Below are 6,000 nucleotides of genomic sequence, written 5' to 3' on the forward strand. Positions count from 1 at the left end.
CTCAAACAAATCGAAATAATTTAACAACTGAATAAGGCCCTGTTTGGTACAGCTTAATTTCAGCTTATTTCAGCTTTCAGCTTAATTTAAGCTATTTTGATGTGTTTGGTTTAGCTTATAGCTTATAGCTTATAGCTTTGTGGAAGTCAGAAAACAGCTTATTCTTTGAGTGGGGCAGGAGATGCTTTAAGAATAAGCTGGAAATCAGCTTAAGCTGAAAGTTATAAGCTATAAGCTGTTTAGGCATAAGCTATAAGCACTTTCCCACAGCTCTACCAAACAGGGCTTAAGTCTTATAAGTTTATTTATTTATTGCATTCTTATACAAACTAATTTTTTTCTTCACATTTTGCTCATTGTTCGCATGCGGAACCACTCACTAAAACAAAGATAATCTTTTTACTTATTTTCTTATGATTTTTTTGTACTACCAATTTCAAATAATTTGATCAATCATACATGGCTTTGAATTAGAAAGAATCTTCACGAGTAGTTCAATTGGAGTCATGCTTATGAATTTTTAAATTGATATGTCAACGCTTTAAAAAAATAATAATAATAAAAAATAATAATAATTTGATGTCATAACATTTTATTTATTTTCTGGTCAAAAGAGTTCAACTATACACTTGCTATGGTAGATGAACACTCACATCAATCAATATTTCATAATCTTTCTCGTAATACAGTTGACAAATTTGATTTTAAAATGTCTAACATTGACGTATGAGTACTGTATTTGAGGTTTGAATGACAACATTTAGTACAAATTGTATATTGAACATATATATATATATATATATATGTCAAGGGCATGTCATGAATTTTATATAATTGAGGTCATGTTAATGACATTTCTCTTTTAAAATAAAAATAATATCAAATTTAGTTGAGGTTTTCATATATTTTTAGTTAATTATATCAAGATTCTCGTAACTATAAACAAATATTAATATATTATATTATCTATGAATTTGTAAATTTTGATCCTTCAGCAATAAAAATGTATCGCTTTCATCTCTATGAAAGAGAGACATTTGTACAAGTTCATAAAGAAAAGAATAAATTGATATTTGTTAATAATTGACGGATTTTAAAATAATCGACTCATATATTTTTCACATATTTAACAAAAAATTCAAAAATCTTTTTTTTTTTTTTTTTTTTTCACTTTTGACACATGTGGAGGTTAATTCAATGATTTTGGAGCAATGCTTATTTTATTAATCTATACATTTTATACACGTGGAGGTTTTCATATATTTTTAGTTAATAAAAAAAATTAAATTTAGAGAAAATTAGTGATAAATCCAATTTAAGGAGAGTGTAAGGCATTAAGTCTAATGAATTTTTTTTATCGGTGAGAAATTCACGCTTTGTGAAATAGTTTGGTGAGAAATCCTGAAAGACATTTTGTTTTCAATTTTACCTCTTAATTTTTTTTTTTATCTATTTGACTTTTCGTCGACTATCTATTCAAATTTATATAACTGTTCAAAACTTTTGTCTATCTATTCAAATTTTTTGACTATTTGTTCAATTTTTTCCCTATCTGTTCAATTTTTCTCCTAAATTCTATTCGTCTATTCAATTTTTTCCCAATTTCTATTTATTTGTTCAATTTTATATCTATTTGTTCAATTTTTTTCCTAAATTCTATTTATCTGTTCACTTTTTCCCTAAATTCTATTTATCTATTTCACTTTTTTCCCTAAATTCTATCTATCTATTTAATTTTTTTTCTATCTGTTGAAAATCTATGTCAACTTTTTACAATTGCCATATGTTTGAACTTCTTATCCTAATTTTCCTTATCTATTGAAATCTATTTATTCACATTGTTTTCCAAGTAGTGATTTGATCTATCCAACAACAAATCTGTGCAGATCTGAGCTATTATAGATCTATTTAATGCTATTACAAATCTGTTTCATTATCAACAACAACATTCAACAACATTCATCATCAACAAGAAAAATAAGAACCAGAACTAATCATGTGACATCCCTGTTCTGTATTATGCTAATTGGTCCTTAAGTTGTTTATGGTTATGTGTTTAGCATGGTTTTGTATGCCATTATGTGAAAATATGTGGTTTTGAATTTCTATCTGTTCACCGTAGGAATATCTGTTTGATTTTACCCCTTCGGAAATTAAATTGGAGGCCTTATCGGCCACAGAACCCGAAATTGATTACGCCGTTGTGATTGGCATAATTTTTAGAGCCTACGGTGAAATTTAATTGAAAATTGATTCGGGTTAGATTAAACCGATTAAATTGATGAATTAGAGCCCAACTACTTTATTATTATAATCTTGGCTTTAGTGGATTTTGTTGTCAAGCTTTAAACACTCAATCTCTCCCTCCCTAGCCTCATTTTGACTGATATTAAACTCAAAGAAGAGAAGAGAGGGCCGGTTGTAGAGAGAGAAAGGGAGAGACTTGTGTAATTTGGGCTCAAGACTTGGGAATTTGAAGATCTAGCTCAAGATTTGGCTAGAGCTTGAGGGTTGAAGCTCTTAAGTAAGTGAATTCATGGACTCTTGTTTGTAATTTGTAAGTTCAAAGTTGATAGAATGTTAAAGAGCATGTAATAAGTTGATTTTTGTTGAGTTTGAAGTCTTGGAACTCATGCATGTAAGAAATTACTTTGAATCTGCATGTTTGAGCTTGAAACACATGATTCATGTAGAGTTTTGGTTGAAACTCATGTTGTAATCGCCATTTGTACCATCTAAGTTGAGAATGATGAGCATCTCCCACATGCATGTACAAATCATGGGAGTATAAGTCTTGAATGTTTGAATTTGAGCATGTTGTTGATGGGTTTGAGATATTTTGGGACATGCATGTAGATAAATCATGAAATTGAGCTTCCTGGTGTTGTAATCTTGTATTAGTAGCATGTTAGCATGTGTAAATGTGTAATTTGAGCCATTGCATGCAAGTATTGTAGCTGGAAAACTGATTTGGAGCTTAAGAACACAATCTGGGAAACCCAGAATTTTGATGTCCGCTCGAGCGGGGTAATGGCCGCTCGAGCGGGAAAATTGTGCTCCCAGCACTTTTGCAGAGTTGGATGTCCGCTCGAGCGGGACACCTCACGCTCGAGCGTGGGGTTTTGTAGACAGGCCTTCAGCTCGAGCGCTCTATTCCACGCTCGAGCGCATTTTTCATGCAACCAGTACTTTTGCAGGCCTTAAGGGTCCGCTCGAGCGGGTAAGTACACGCTCGAGCGGGGACCCTAATTTCTGGAATTTTGTTCATGCGTTCTGTGTTTCGTTTTCCGTTCTCTTTCACTTGTAATCACTCTTAGGCGTGTGTTAAACATTATAAATGAGTTAATGAGATAAGAATAAAGCCTAAAGAGGAATATGTGAATTAAGGGACGGATTGAATTGTTAATGACCCTTTTGTGTGCATGGAATGTGTAGGGTCAAGCTCCAGGGCGAATCCACAAGCCGATCACTGTGAGTAATATCAATATTTGAAAGCTTGTCAATGTCCAATTGTTTATTCCCTTATAAACTTTATGAGTTGTTAATTGGGATTGTGGACAAAAGTCTGACAGGAATGAATGAATGGACCAAAGGTCGTTTAGATATAAATGAATGGACCGAAGGTCGTTTTGATGTGAATGAATGGACCAAAGGTCGTCCTGATATAAATGAATGGACCAAAGGTCGTCCTGATGTAAATGAATGGACCAAAGGTCGTTTTGACACATGTGAGTGGGCCGAAGGCCGTTTTGACATGAATGAGTAGGCCGAAGGCCGTTTTGACATGAACGAGTGGGCCACAGGCCGTTTTGACATGAATGAATGGGCCGAAGGCCATTTTGACAAAAATGAATGGGCCGAAGGCCGTTTCGACTTAAGTGAATGGGCCGAAGGCCGTTTTGCCATGAATGGAAACCCAAATGGGCCAAAGGCCAGAATGTCGGAACTACAGTTACTTGATTTGCATTTCGTATAGTCATATATATTTGCTAATTAGAAGTATGAATTGGGCCCAAGGCCGTTTGGAGCATGTTGTTCTACATATTGTGATGTAACTGTCATATTTGATATTATTCACTGGGCTTTCGCTCACGCTCATTCATGTGTTTGTAGGTGAGCCAAGAGAAGTCCAGACCCAGCCTCAGTGAAGTCTGTAGGGAGCAACTAAGGTTTTGAGAGAGTCAGCCCTTGTGTCTCACGCACGAGACCCGTCTTCGCCCTTTTGTTATATATTTACATTTTGTCAGGTTGGCGAAGTTTTGAATACGTCTGTATATAGTTTTCATGGGTTGACTTAGTTTGGATGATCCTATCTGTAATGAATTTTGTGAAACTGTACCTTTGATGTGGGTTATTAACGTATCTGAGTATGGTTTGTTTGATATGCATATAAGCACGACTCTATGGACAAAGTTTTTAATTTTTGCTTCCGTTTGGCCCATTTACTCTGACAAGTCTTCTTCTTGTTTCGGTCTGAGGCCGTAGGTAATCACAGGATTACTGGCCGGTCATGTCCTTAACCCATAGGGGCGGGTCCGGGTCGTGACAACTCAACTACCCAAAAAAAATAAAAATAAATCAACAACTATTAAAAAAAAATGTTCAAATCAAATTGAGTTTCTTTCAATTTGCAAAAATTAGTTGGACATAATAAGTTTGCCAAGAATCAATTTCCTTTTAATATCAACCTAAATCCAGCTTCACAATCATGATCTAATACATAGTAACTAGACATAGTTACCTTGAAGATGCAAGCTTGGGGTTTTGTAACATTCCAATCTCCATCCTTATCCACCACATTAAATGTGATCATAATAGGAACTTTTGCTCACTACAAGAAAATACACCTTTGGCGACTTTAGTCGCCAAAAAGTCCCTTTTTTAGTCGCCAAATGTCAAATTTCCACTTTCCCCGACAAAATCTTTTAGTCGCCGGGTTTGTCGGGAAGAGACGGTCGCCAATACCTTTGGCGACTAAAAAACTTTTAGTCGGCAATACACAGGTCTTCAGCGACTAAGATTTTAGTCACCAATAGTCAATTCCATTTTTGGAAATTATACGTTTGGCCAATAGTGAATTAATTTTTTTATTATTTATACATTTGGCGACTAATTTTTTCGTCGGCAATGCTCAATCTTTTGGCGACCACAGTGTTTAGTCGCCAAAAGCATTTTTGAAAAAAAAAAAAAATTCCCTTTGTGCCCTAGACACTTCAAACCTGAGACCTGCAGGTGGTTCCAAACTTTAACCACACACTCGACCCCACTATGCCACTGAACCATCTCATGACTATAGTTGCAACTTATATTATTTATATATTACTTTCACCAGTATTAATACAAAACTATATATATAAATGTAATTATATATATTCAATATAATTTATGTAAAAAATAAATTATTTATTAAAAAAAATTTAGATCACTTTTGGCGACTAAAGAAATTATTTAGTCGCCAATTCTATTATTTTTGGGCTACTAATTAATTTTCCGTCGCTAAAGAAAACTATTCTGTCTAAAAACCTACCCTTTTGGCGACTAAACCTGTTTATAGTCGCCAAAAACCTCCCCCTTTGGCTACTAAAGTGAATTTTAGTCGCCATAAACCTGTTTTTAGCTACTAATTTTTTTTTAGTAGCCAAAAAGCTTGACCTTCAGCGACCAAACTGTTTTTAGTCGCCAAAACAGGTACAATCAGCGACCAAAGTGGTTTTTAGTCGCCAAAACCTTAACGTTTGGCTACCAAATGGTTTTAGTCGCCAAAAACCCTAACCTTTGGCTACTAAAAATTTTTTTGTCGCTAAAACCCCTATATTTGGCGACTAAACTGCCTTTTAGTCGCTAAAACCATTGCATTCGGCGACTAAACTCCTTTAGTCGGCAAAAGTGACCAATTTTGGCGACTAATTCTATTTTAGTCGCCAATTCTACGACTTTCAGCGACGAAAATTCCCATTTTAGTCGCCAATAGTGTTTTTTGTTGTAGTGGCTACTGATTGT

Source organism: Camellia sinensis, chromosome 14, assembly GCF_055761805.1.
Source record: "Camellia sinensis isolate YWXY chromosome 14, ASM5576180v1, whole genome shotgun sequence".
NCBI lineage: Eukaryota > Viridiplantae > Streptophyta > Magnoliopsida > Ericales > Theaceae > Camellia > Camellia sinensis.